This window comes from Toxorhynchites rutilus, chromosome 3 (genome assembly GCF_029784135.1).
Source record: "Toxorhynchites rutilus septentrionalis strain SRP chromosome 3, ASM2978413v1, whole genome shotgun sequence".
Taxonomy (NCBI): Eukaryota; Metazoa; Arthropoda; class Insecta; order Diptera; family Culicidae; genus Toxorhynchites; species Toxorhynchites rutilus.
The window spans coordinates 285287044-285301252 of record NC_073746.1 but is presented as its reverse complement, the minus strand read 5'-3'; the positions used below and the strand labels follow the sequence as shown (position 1 = coordinate 285301252).

Here is a 14209-nt window from a genome sequence, read left to right as displayed (position 1 = left end):
AAACAAAACACTTACCGGAGTTTCGATCCTATTACAGATCCTAATACATTTTCAAGTCACCCTTTATTATTGTCAGTTGCTGCGAAATGGATTTGAATTCCGAGTTTTCATTTCGTCGAACAGAGGAGACCTTTTCAGGCAACCTTCCAATATCTTCAGTTCCGCTATGAAATGGTTTTCAATTCAGAGTTTTCTTTTCGTCTAGTGGTTGTGGTTGGTTGCGCGCTTACAGAATTACATCACTTACCGCAGTTCCGATCCAACTGCAAAGGAGACCTTTTCAGGTCAACCTTTAATATCTTCTGCCACTTCGATATGCTTCTGAATTTCGAGTTTTCGTTTCGTCGAGTGATCGATAGTTCGTATTCACATAATCGCATCACTTACCGCAGTGAATCCTGATTTTTATAACCCCCACCTACTAACAACTACCCCTTCCTTGATAAACGCTAGGGAACCACGCTATAGAGGCGATCCTTCTGGCCTTCGGGCGGCGAATATCATACTAACATTCCTTCCCTTCCCATGGTGACTGTATGGACGTGGCCGGCGTCGTTATTGGCCATTTAGAGCTCGAATTACCGAAAATTGCACAACGAGAATGATTTGCTAGTCCCAAGCGTCATTCTGTGGGTTCTTTGTGCAATTTGGTTGGTTCAAGTCGATCACGGAGAGCAACAACGAATTGTACAGTCTACCCAAGCTCAAGCTCCAGTTCATAACTTTTATTTGCAAAGTGTGTTTATTACAACATGAAAATGCAATATCATTTTCGATTTCCAAACAACGCAACACAAACGCAGTGCCGTCAAATAAATCATTCCAGAAAAAAAACGACCATTTCAAACGGCAATCATCGTTCGATAGTAACTCCAGCTGGCGGATAATATTGCAACTGCACATGGAAATCTTACAGCATTTACTGACTCACAGCATCAGAAACACCGGTATGCCCATGCAGCAAACCAACCGAATGGAATTCGTATCATACTCGCTTGTTCTTCTCCAGTTCGGATTCTGTTCGCTTCAATGCTGTTGCTGTTTGTCAGCTTTCACTAGATTCACATAGGGGAAGTGTGGAGCCGTGCGAGTACAGTTTATTCGCGTTCGCCGAACAGTGCAGACTTATTTTCGCTCTGTGCGACGTGACTTAAGCGTGTGGATATCCTGCTTCGCCTCGTCGTCGTCGTCGTTGTCGTCATCGCCATCGGTTCCGTTCCATACCAGAACTGGTATAAGAAGAAAAAGAGAACACAAGAATTCGGTGTCGTGAGTGAACAAATACGCGTATTTTCGGTGATGCTAACGGGATGTGACCAAGTGTTGAATTGCAGCGTTTTTAGTGCTTAAACGAAAGTGCAGCAGGAAAGTCAGTGAGTTTGTGTGACATATTTCTTCCCTCCTGTGCCATGATAGTTGATCTTTTCGTAGCTCGAGCTTACGGAGCTGGCGGTGGATGACTTTTTGTTGGTTCTCTTGTTTTTCTTTTCTCTCTTGCGTCTGCTTCGTGTCGCTGTTGCTGCTGCGGCTGCATTCCAGTCAGAAAAACTGCCAGCATTTGATTACAAAAAATGAGGCAGTAAGTTTGAAAAGTTACCACCGTAGTTTTTGTATGCTGGCATTCGCGGTTTGCACGCGTTTGTTTTGGTGTGTTTGTGTGGGTGCGGGTATGGGCGCGCTAGCCATGTGTGAAGGCCGAAACCGTCGCAGAAAACAACAACACAGCAGCTTCAACCGTTCCGTCCGACTCGACAGGTGAGGTGCGAGCGGGTGTATCAAGTTCAGACCAAAACATAATAAACATATTGAGGGGTCTGTAGGTGGAGCTTTTTTTCGCTTCTCTTGTTTTGGAACCAGCAGTATTTTAGAAATGTGAAACCGGTGGAAATTTAGTCATGAAGTTTGATTATGCACTGAAATGAGCCAGAATCAGTGAACAGTGAGAGAGAGAGTGAGAGGAGGAAGAGCTGCGAAAAGCTACATTCAAAACACAACGGTCAGTGCCAACCTTGCATATTGATTAATGGAAATTAGAAGTGAAATCGGTGTCTTGGACGAGAAATAATATGTTGCGCAAGCAGAGTGAAGCATCTTGGTGACTACGGTAAACATGAATCAATACTATTTGTCTTAAATTGATCGAGTATCGACAGTGCTCCAAAAATTATATTCGATTTGATCAAACAGAAAGTTATAGACTAAATAAATATGATAAGAAACCGGTTACTTACTATCATCAATATAGCTAATACAGTCCGTGTCATTACTGGAGAATCTATTTTTTGAGTTTCTAAAGGTATAGAAGAGTTTGGTGGCAATTATGAACATAGGATGAGATATGATAACTATCTACGTTCATAAAACTAGCTTTATAACCTCTATTGTTTTGATTGGTACAAAACATTAACGTAAAAGGAAAGTTTAATAACCATAGAATTTAAATTTTTATCTTCTTGCAAAGTTAACATTAATAAACGCATGAATTGCGTTCATTAATGTTAATGTTAACATGAATTGCAAATTGCGTAGTTCATTCGGTTTAAAAGGTGTAACGATCAAAATTTGACCAAATCGAGTGCAGTTAATTAAATTTTCAGAGGCGTCTCGTCCGCCTGTTCAAACTGTTCATAGAACAGGTAGACAATCTCAGAATAAAATGTATCATTTCTTATTTGTAACATGGATGAGGAATTATCGAAGGTAATTTTTTTGTGATTTCCATGTTATCCCGAATATCCTTATTATATTTTCTATTTTGGTGGAACTCAAACCCACCGTGAAGAATATAATCTGATTATTATATTTCAATACACCCCAATCCGCGCGCAACGCAGACTTAACGCTACGAAATAAGCAGTACAGGTAAACTTCGATATAACGTACATTTCACTTTCAAAATTGTGCGTTGTATCGAATTGTACGTTATATCGAAGCATAATAAAGTAGTCACAAACGTAGTCTATAATACATTATTGTGTTGCTGTTTTAGTAAAGTTAATGAACAACTTCAATCAGAAGACGAAGCCAGCCTTTCTCATGATGTTTCCCTTCGTACTGTTGATTAAAGCTTGATTCATTTAGAATCCGGAATCACAAAACCAGCTGTATTTCGGAATTGATTGAAGGCACAAAACTTGTTTTAGCATCACAATACGAATAGTTCATTGTTCTATCTGAAAAAAAGTATTCAAAAAAATTTTCCTTCACACTTTGGAAATGTGTACGTTATATCGAGGTAAAATGTACGTTATATCGAGTGACGTTATATCGAGGGTACGTTATATCGAAGTTTCCCTGTAATGACTACCGGGTTCAAACCTTTCATCTGAACCCGCCGTCATCCAAACACAGGGCAAACACAGTCAACTACGTATGAAACGTGGATGTGGTGGTATTCTTCGTGGATGTGTGGTTTTAATTCGAGCGTTTTTATCGATTTCGTTCATAAGACAACTTGAACCCGGTCCGTATAGTACACGTATGCCTGCTCAGGTTTCAAAACCTCCGCTGCATTGGCCGGACATGTGGATGAAATAGCTGCGTACTTTGGTCTTAATGCTGACAAAATTGTGGCCCAGAGCTATGATGCCGCTACTGTAATGTCCGGAGATAAATCTGGTGTGCAAACATTAGTGAAACAACGTTTATTCACTGGATATATTCAATGTCGCGCACACGTATTGAACTTGGTTTTGCTTCACTCGTGCAAAAACAACAAGAAAACGTCAAGGTTTTTCAATGCGATCTCATCTCTTGCGGCATTTTTCTCGCAGTCGTCAAAACGCAGCGAGACATTGCAAAAATAGATGATTTTAATTATGCACCTATTAATGAATGTTTGGGTGAGATTTACCTTGACGACAGTGTCTTTGATGCTGAAACTTTTACTACATCCAGAGGTCCTCACGCATTCATGCTTGAGTTCAACACTGTATTCTTGCTAAAAAAAAATTCGAATATTTTTGCACACGGATGTTCTTTATCAAATTTTGCAAAAAAAAAAGGAATTAGACGTAGTAGAATTTATGTGTATCGTCAAGGCTTGCCTTGCTTCTATAGATGAGTTCAAAGCAGATCATCATTCCGATAGTACGCTCAAAGATGCAATTGATGTAACTGCGAAACTATGAATGACAGTAACGTCATCAATTGTCGTCGTTTAAATAAATCGATTATAGATAACATTATTGACGAAATGACGAAACGGTTTAAGGAACTAGATGAATACAAATCCGTCGCTTTGTTGAATCACGAAAAATTTGCCGACTTCGATGTCGCATTACCTACTGGGAATTTGAAAATGCTTATTTCATACCACTCGAAATTCGATGAAGCGAAGCTTTGTAATAAGCTGACGGTTCTTTTTGAATTATAGTCATTATTCCGATTATCGTTGGCAAAACCTGCATCAAACCTTCTCCGAAACGACTGGCCAGAATGATACTGATATTGCCTAATACAACGGCATCCTTTTTTGTTGTTCGACGGATCAAGAATCATTTGCGGTCGAGATCTGACCAGAAACGGTTATTCGGAATTATGATGATGACTGTGGAAAAAGATTATCTTTATGACATAAGGCAGATGTCTTTATTTTATGAGGAATTCATTGATAAGTTTGCGCTCATAGTTGACCGTAGGATTCTTTTATTATACAGGCAAACCTGTTTGTGTGCGGTTGATGGGGACCGCACAAAATATAGTATTCGCTAAACAATTTGAAAAAAAAAACTTTTTGTTATGTGGTGGATAGGAACCGCATAAAAAAAATTCCTTAAGAAAATAACCCAAATCCTAATGATTCCATTCGTGGTAAACATTCGATTTCCTTTTCTCACTTTCATAAGCGGCCTACTCACTTGCGCAGATCATAAAATCAACTCTTTGCTCCTGTCAATAAGCTCCTACTGATACCTTAAAACAAACAAAACAAAACATGGATGGGAATTAAATGACACAGTCGCACCAAAAAATCGCATAAAAAACCGCACGAAAACTGGTTTCACTGTATAGATAAATGTAGAGAAATAAAAAAAGGAAGTGGGTTATATTTATGGTATAACCGCAAGAATGACGTAGGACTATCGTTGATTTAGAGATCATTTGTTTGAAGTTGAATCTAAATCCATTCTGAATGAATGAATAAATGAATATTTGGGGGACTTCGAAAACGAGAGCGTTACGTTGGAGGCACAAGGTTTTATGCATCTAATATTGGATACAAAAAACCTTGTTCTGAAGAATAATCTTAAGAAGCTTTCCTGCTAACTGCACTTGATTGACAAATCACAAAACCAAATGTATGTGGTCGCAGTATTATATGGATAGAAAACATTAAAATAAACTCTTTCGCTTGAATGTAATTTTCAATTTTAAAGGGAACTGACAGATTATTTTTCAGCAACGATCACTTCTTTCCAGGTTTCTTCTCGATAACCAGCAAATGAAAAGAGTTGCGCGCGTGTATGTGTGTGTGTGTGTGTGTGTGTGTGTGTGTGTGGCGGCTGCTTCGATGTCTTCCCGGGGAACCGTTTTTCGATGCTGATACTCTCTTGGTCATCTTCTCTTCTCCTTCTGATCGATCGGCTTTTCTGTGCTCCCTCACAGTTAAAACAAACTGATTGCGTTTCAGGTCAGGTCAGGTCAGGTAATGAATCCTTCGATCCCTCGCCGTCCAGCTCGTTCAGCACGTACAGCTCGTTCAGTAACGATGTTGTCTTGTCGATGTTCTCACGAAAAATGAATGCGTTTCACCACCAGAATATCGCTTAAGTATGCTTTTTGTGCGTGATTGAATCGAGAGAAGGTGTGGTTTACGATGGCAATTTGGAAGGCAAACTAGAGGGGAATGAACTCTCTGAGTTTGAAACTTTCGGCGATTGAGCAATAATCGATTGAAAATTATATAATATATATATATATATATATATATATATCGTGATACGAAACATTTTACGTTGCGCGCGCATACAATATTGGAAACGAAATTATCCTACTGATGGGGAAGAATAATCTTCAGAATTTTTCCACGAATAATTACACTGGATTGAAAAAATTACAAAATCAAATGTATTTGGTCGCTGTGTTATATGGTTAGAAAACATTAAAATAAACTCTTTCACATGAATGTAGTTTTCAATTCCCACGGGAATTATTTTTCAGCAACTACTAGATTTTTCTCGATACAAACAAGTTTTTGGATCAAAAAGTAACAAGTATATAACGCGTAGACATTTTATCTTTCGAATGAAGTGTTTATCATACCATTTCGTTCAGTTGTTTAGGAGCTATTAACGCTCAAAATCTCGGTCTCCGGCGTAACACTTTCGTTTTCGAAACTTTGATTTTACACCCCGGTATAGAAATGAAAGGCGTAGTCCTACGTCAAAATGTTAGAATCTGTCATCGCAATACTGTTGTTTTAATGTTGCAAATGAAATTGAACAGGTAGCTCAGTTGGTCACGCGTCGCCTCTGATATTAATTTAAGTGAAATTGATGTAAATTGAGTGTAAATAAAAAATTATAGCAGGTTGTGTCCAAGATACGACCGCATTGTTGACGTAGAACTACGCTGTTGTTTTATATAAGTCGCTTGCTAATAACTTATAATGATGCGGATATTATTTTCGAATGCTGTGAAATTTTAGAAATAACAGTTTAGTAGAATAGTTTGATCGCCCTGAATTTTTTTATTGTAGAATCAGTTGACGATAATTGATTGATGATTTATTCTTGCCCTCGCAGAAAAATACACTAGCTGATTGTATGTCGCAATTTGTTTCATGTCAATGCATTTAAAATTTACCTCGAACGCTCAGATACATTCGATTCACGCACTATTTTTACGTAAGGGTCATGAAACACGCATCTGCACACATGAATATCCATATTTCGATGGCTTGAAGCGACTAAATATACACACACTTATCTCCGTTCTGTCTCCTTTCTGTTAATATTGTCGTTCTAGATTAGCTTAGCTGCATCATTGGTGGAGAGAGTTTTGCTACCGCCACGCGAAACTGAATCACAGACCAAATTCCAGAACATTTATTTTGTCATGTAATGTAATGGCGTCAGATTGATGCAATGATTGAAATTCCAGAGACATCAGCGAATGGATAACTTGGTCGAGTGTACAGCTCAACCCGAAACGAAGGCATGTGATGACACAAAACAAGGAAGAACAAGCGATGTTCATTGCTTTGAAAACAGAACGAGACTGAAAGTTTGCCTCAGCGAGATACACTGTTTACATTCTAGGCAAATATTCCCCTTCGTTCTTCTTCCTTTCCTTTGTTCACGGAGACTTTAAATCTTACGATTTCCCCTTCGTTGCTCGTCGATAAGTTGCTCGTTATTGACAGCTCTGTTCGGGAAAGCACACAAATCAGTAGAACAAATGCATGGGAAAATGGAAACGCTTATAGTTTTCATGAATTTTAACCATTTACACACCAGGGGATTCTGATGTATAGAATTTAACAAATCGTAGGGAATTTACGATTCGTTTGGTATGTAAATCGTCAATATCCGTTCGCGGCAAAAATAGTTATTAACGTTAACTTTATTTCGTGAAAACGTGACCTGTTTTCTGATTTGGCACCCTTAATGAAAGATGTAGTTCTACGTCAAAATTGATGTGAATTGAGTGCAAGTATCGCGTATATACTTCTCTGCGATTTTTGATATGATGTTGTTCATTCCGAATTTCTTCAGGAGCTCCAAACGGTCAATATTATCTTGGCGTCTTGAGGCGTTTGAGGGAGAATATTCGTTGAAAACACCCAGATATGTGGCAAAATTACACTTGAATTTTTCACCACGATAATACACCAGCTCACCGATCGATCATTTTGAACGAATTTCTGACCAAAAATGGCACGAATGTGATTGAACAAGCACCCTACTCTCCCGATATGGCCCGTGTGACTTGTTTCTATTCTTTTGAGTTTCAAATAACTGCTTCGTAGGACCCGTTTTAACAGCATTGAAGACATAACAATGAATTCGCTGTGTAAACTAATGACGGCACGACACATAGTGCAAATAGGGCGTTGAATGTGAGAAAGAAATAAACACATTTTAAGAAGATCAAAATTGTTTGATTGCAACCTTTTTAGACCCGAGGTTCAGGTTCCGTTTAGGAGTTCTCGAAACGTAAACAGACAGACAAAAAATCATCAAAATCAAAATCATTATACAAGGATATCTTGAAACGAATCTTCTGAGAATAACAGCTCATTCACGTCTCCAACACCTGTTAAACGGAACGAAACGATGAAGATAAATAAAACGTTGAGGATATCAGTTGATAAGAATTCAATTTTAATGACAATTTTGACATGTCAGTAATCACACCTTATTTTTAATCACGCGTGAATGATGTTTATATGCTATTATGTTATAATTTATCTAATGTTAATAACAAATAATTTTTTTTCAACTATCCGGTATCCGGCCGGATAGTGAGTCACTATCCGGTATCCGACCGGATAGCAAATATTGGTCGGATATTCCGGATACCGGATAGTTACCGGATATCCGTTTCAACTGGAGGCAATTCATGAATACAGCTATAACAAGTGTTTCGATGATTGGATTGTTCGTTGGAAAAAGTGTATTGCTTCAGAAGAGCCTATTTTGTAGGCTATAATATAAATTTAGATGATAAATAAAGCTTTTTTTTTTGACAGAATGTATATCGCGTACTCTTATTATTTTTTTTTGATCCGAAAAAAATGGGACTTATTCTATTCGTTTCTTAAGCCATACCGTGGTTTCGGTGTATATATCTACAAACCTATCTTTGACTTGAACTGCTTCAGCACAATGCCTTTTGGTCTTTTTCGAACATTCATTAAACGGTTTAAGCTTGGCTGCTTAGGAAAGCATTTGTAAAATATTCTCGGATGTATCCTTCTGATCAGTCAGAATATTGCTCAATACATTAAGCATGGGATCTACAGCACATTGACCATGTTTAGTTATTTTACTAAAATAAAATTTGAAGAAATTCAAAACCCCGTCTTCAAAATTGTTTGAAAATTGATCCCTGTCATAAACACTGGACAACAATTTAACAAACGATCGATTTTCAAATTGTGGTCATAACCACAGACTTAGAGCAGCAGCAAGGACCCCATCCTAAACTTCAACGCCGTTCTTATTGCAACTTAAAAGTTGTAGCATGGTTTAGAGCATGGTTGTGTTTGACGATGAATTCCAAATTTGAGTACCTTTCTAACATCCTAACGCACTTTACGTAGCGGCGTTGCGATACCAATCGTATCTTAATATCTTTCATCATGAATAAGCTTTTTGAAATGCCATATGAAATTTGTTAACTCTCATTAAGATGAGTGATCCGGATTAGGATGAAATCATTTGATTTCATCCAACCGGTCACTCCGAAGACAGCGTGCTCTGGATAGAATCAAAGCTTTGCTTTCGGAAGAAGTATACTCGAGGAGAGATTGTTGAAAACTGATCTATATTTATATAATGTTTACTGATTTATATACTTTTTGTAACTGCTCCATCCGTTGCTGCTGACCAGACCCCTGACCTCTAATCCACATCGTCGGGCTGCTCACCCATATGTTTTGGGCTTGAGTGTGTTCTCGCTTCTCGATGGGTCCGCTTCTAGGTTGGAACGATGTTACGTGGCTTCGGAAAGAGTTACTTTAATCTGATTCACCATAGGCAAAAGAATTTTGTTATTTAGAGCCTCTATTATATAAAGTAGAAGAAGGCACAATTATTCACCAGTTTTTGCTTTGCTGTCGTGCAAATTATTCACTCCCATATCATTCGCATGTTCAGACGTTCGCTCGGACCGTGAAGTACATTCCTCAACTACGAACGAGTCACGCTCGGGCCAATGACCAACATTAGGCTGAAACTAAGAGTAAATTTTACACTTTTAAAATGGTCTTTTCCAAAGCCACGTGAGAATTGTTATTCATTTTATAATTGGCCTTTTTCAGGGCTAGTGGCAACTCGAACATTTCTTAATAGATCGGAGAGATGTTTGCATCAATTGATAGGAAATATTTCTACGCGTCTATCACAGATAATAACATGTAATTTTTCATGAGATGAACAATTGAATAACTGTAAAATTTCAAACGTTATCTAAACGCCCTAACTGCCAAGTCTTGACTGGCCCGATTTACGGTTTCCCCAGCACAGACTTCAAAATCGATGTACTTGTGGAAATTCGCTCTGCAAATATACATGCAAGTCGGGGATATTTCTGTTCCCACCGAGCTGTGTTTCCCTAACACGGACTTCAAAATCAATGTGCCTGGGGGATTCCGCTTTGTCAAAACATGCAAGTCGGTGGTATTTTTTGGTGTCGGTGTTTGTACTCGCTTGTCTTTGTGCAGACCGGAATATGTTTCCCTAAAACGTACTTTTAAACTGAGAAGTCTGGGAAAATCGTCATTTCAGATACTAGAGGTGAATGAACCTTCGCGGTTCGAAAACTACGTATACATGAGATGTGCAATAATTTCAGAGGGAAATGTAAAATACAAAGATCGTTCGACAATCTTTCCGTTCACATATTTTGGTAGTCCCAGGCATCATATCAAACGTAAAAGAACGTTCATCAAATTTATTTGTAACGAAGAACAAATTTCGATGCATTCTAAAATAATATTCGAAGCGGTAAACAAGTGGATTGCATGATATATTTGCGTAGTTCTACGTCGAAAATATGCGGTCGTGTCCTAGATACAACCCCGAATTGCTGACTATTTCCTATTCATACAATTAGTATCTTTTGGAACTGGGACCGACACTGATATCGTTCAAACGCTCTTGATGCGCACTGAATGGGAAGCGCAGCAAGAAAAAATCGGGGCTAAACGTGCTTAAATTGCTTAAAAGGCTTTTCTAGTATAGTAATTCGAAAAAAAAACCGAAAATGTTTTTCTTCATATTTCTGAAGTTAAGTCATTCAAAAATATTTCCTTTAATTTTTTTTATTATTCACAGAGTTCATCATAAAAAAACGTTCTAAAAACTCGTTTCTATTTTCAAACTGTCGCCATTTTGACTTATACATTGCTATGGCTTGTCCAAGATTCATATCATTGCGACGTTTTTACTGATTGGGAATCTTTTGGATTTTTTTCTGGTTTGGATAACCAGAGAGGCTGAAATCGTGTACTTCATTGGATAAGGAAATTCTGCAAACCGCCAGTCTGTGTAATGATCAGTCTGATGTGATACTACTGGCATTAACACTCTTGTGAGAGGTAAAATTAAGGTATTATTACATTACACGAAATGCTGGTCGGCCAATTGAAAAATTCTCTACCGCATCGTTGAAAACCGGATTTTTTTTGTATTTTGGAGTAAATTATTTTCATTGCGGAGAATCTCTGCATCCTCGATGTATATTTTCTTCATTTTGAGCGACCGGTTTTATATTTCATTTTAAATTAGGAAGTCAATTAAACGATCAAGGGCGTTTGGTTGGTAGTAATACTACCACCAAGAGGGTCTTTGTTTTCATCAAATTGCTCTGTAAATTCACACTCAAGCTATTGGAAAGAAGGCACCGTTACGTGGAGAGCAGTAAACGAAAAACAAAACGTTTCGCTCGTTGGCGCTAATGTTATTTGCATACATTTCGAGCTTCGACCGAGGAATTTGATAAGTGTTGTTATTTCGCCAAATGAGTCGCAAATTTCAACCATCCCGAATCATAGAGGCATTATCTCCAACTACACGATAATCACAATCTTACGATTATTGCTCCTAACAAACAAACCTAGACAATTATGCTTTTTTATCAAGCATGTACATCGCAGATTTTGTTTTTTTACTAAATTAATTTTGTTTTTAGATTGTGTGTACTTTTCTCCATTCCTTTCTACCATGTTGTATGTTGTTGTTCAGCATAATTTTGCTTCTCCTCCGCCGCCCCACTGGTTTTATTTCGCCTCGTTTTTTGTCCATTGTGCAAGTGGTGGGTAAACACGGCGAAACGAATTACAGCTTTCTGTTTGTTTACACAACGTTTTGGTGCGCTGATTTCACGCTGCCTTCTATTGGTTTTGAGCGACAAAATGATGAAATTGAGACCAAGAACCGATTGCATTGGTTTGCATCGTGCGTGAATCGTTGGAATGGAATTCTTTGCTCGAAGTTTTGTGTCGCCGGCATCGATCGAAGGTACGGTGCAGCGTGCATTAAAGCATTTTTGCTTTCTCCTGTCGTCAGCATTGGTTGATTTTCTTCACCCACCACACGAAGCAACAATCTATTCGCTATAATACGAACAGGATAGATGGAGCGATTTTAATTTGCATACAAAGAAGATTATCTACGTGATTGGAAATAAAAACTTACCGTCACACCGACGTTTAGTTTGGTTCGCGTTTTGGTTCCATTTATGTATGTCTGTTTCGGCAAGTGATTCATTCGATTCGTTGTGGCTGTCAGCTGGGAGTTTTATTTCTTGACTCACCTCATCCCACCGTGTTCACACACATACCAAAAAGACACAGCGATAGTTTCGATTTTCCGAGCCGTTTTCAGCGAAATATGTTTGCGCTCGGAAAAAAAGCTAGCGCACAGAAGGTAACAGTTTACTATAGCGCGCCTACCTCTGCATTAATCATACCTGAATTTTGACCCTAGCTCGACGCGAAGGTGGCATTTCATTGGAGAGAGCATTCGCTGTCGCGTCGAAACGGCGGCAAATGCTGGGGGTGTTATACACACATACACATGTTCCTGTACATGGTTCCCTACTGGCTCCCGGTGGCAGAGGCTTACTGACAAGTACCCGACCGGGTATTGTTAATAATTTAAACTTTTAAGCAGTACCCTGGATACGGGGCAATTGGCTTGTAGGCACGAGTGTTACCGTTCCCAACCTGTGCTCCTTTGTGGAGTTTGATCGATACTCGCATATCTTGCGCTACTTGGTTACCGTGTTGTGGCAATGAATAGGAGCGTAGTCCTTGTTGCAACGAGAACCATAGTGGAGGGGTGGCACATGACGCGGATGAGCACTCTTCATTAGCTTCGTGCGCTATTGTGATCACTATCCATTGAACGTCATAACAATCCGACTCAATGATCCGCCGTTAGGTGCAAAACCATTCAAATATTATTGAATGTTGGTTATTCATCACTAGTTAGTTAGCGCTCGAAATGTTAACCACAAATTGCAAATGAATGAGCTTACCATATTTTAGTATTTTGATCCCTTTGTTAACGAAATTTTAAATTGGTTTAGAAGTATAATTTTCAATTCTTTTGTTGCCCTTGTTGAGATCTAGGATTGAACCATAATACTCCTTCGTCGAATCCAGGTCGATTTCTGATTAATTGTTTTTGATTGTCTGCAAGTTGTTATGAACCACCTTCCAGTGCCGAAAATATTCACATTCACGGCATTCAATTACGGCGAATTTCAGCCTGCCTTGTATTGACAACCTACTGCTCAAGCCAGAGTCGATAAATATGGAACAACATTATCGATGAACACCAATGCAATGAACATCAACATCAGCTTGCCATAAAGTTAATTTTTCATTTGCATATTCATTTTCGCCATGATATTCGTAACGTCGAAATTGAATATCATTGCGTGTTAGTGAAAATCAAAGCATAAAATTCAACGTCAACTAATTGAGAGTGAAATCGATTAATGGTAAAGGATAGCCATTTATTATACAAAATTCTTGTTTTTGGCGACATTGGCAATGAAATGTATGGTATAACTCTAGCTATATTTTATCAATCTACTTGGCCAGGAATGGCGTACACCCCAATTGGGTGACAATAACAGACGAGCGAAAAACCAACATAATCTTGTTTTGATTTCCGGTTTAATGATACTGGCTATAAATGACTAACAATCATATAAAACCCCTACGATATGGGTATTGGATGGAAGGGCTTAAACAGCGGAAGTCGAATATCGTATTCCGGTGGCTTCCGGTGCATTGAAAACCGCACTAGGAGACCGAAAATGGAGTTAGTGAAATGGAGTTAGATAAAGAAAGTGTTAGAAACTAAGATCCTGTTAGAGCGAAATGGCGATAGTAAAAGATCATATAAAGCGGAAACGGAAACGGGAACGGACTGTACCCTTCACGGTAAAGATCGCGAGTTCAATTCTCACTCCCGACATTCTTCCAAAAATGGAAGTGACAAGCCAGCCAAAAAGGTGTTGAAAGTCA

General features: G+C 38.6%; 1 protein-coding gene across 6 annotated transcripts in view; it reads left to right on the top strand.

Annotated features, from left to right (window-relative positions):
• The first annotated feature begins 1070 nt into the window (after nt 1-1070).
• LOC129780312 (ras association domain-containing protein 8) overlaps nt 1071-14209 on the top strand; it is a 145575-nt gene continuing 132436 nt past the window's right edge. For 2 of the 6 annotated variants that reach the window (XM_055788420.1, XM_055788426.1), the window contains exon 1: nt 1072-1373. The gene's annotated coding sequence lies outside the window, so the exon portion shown is untranslated. Of the gene's footprint in view, nt 1374-1485; nt 2105-14209 lie in introns of those variants that run through there. The other 4 variants (XM_055788424.1, XM_055788422.1, XM_055788425.1 and 1 more) reach the window with 4 other exon arrangements.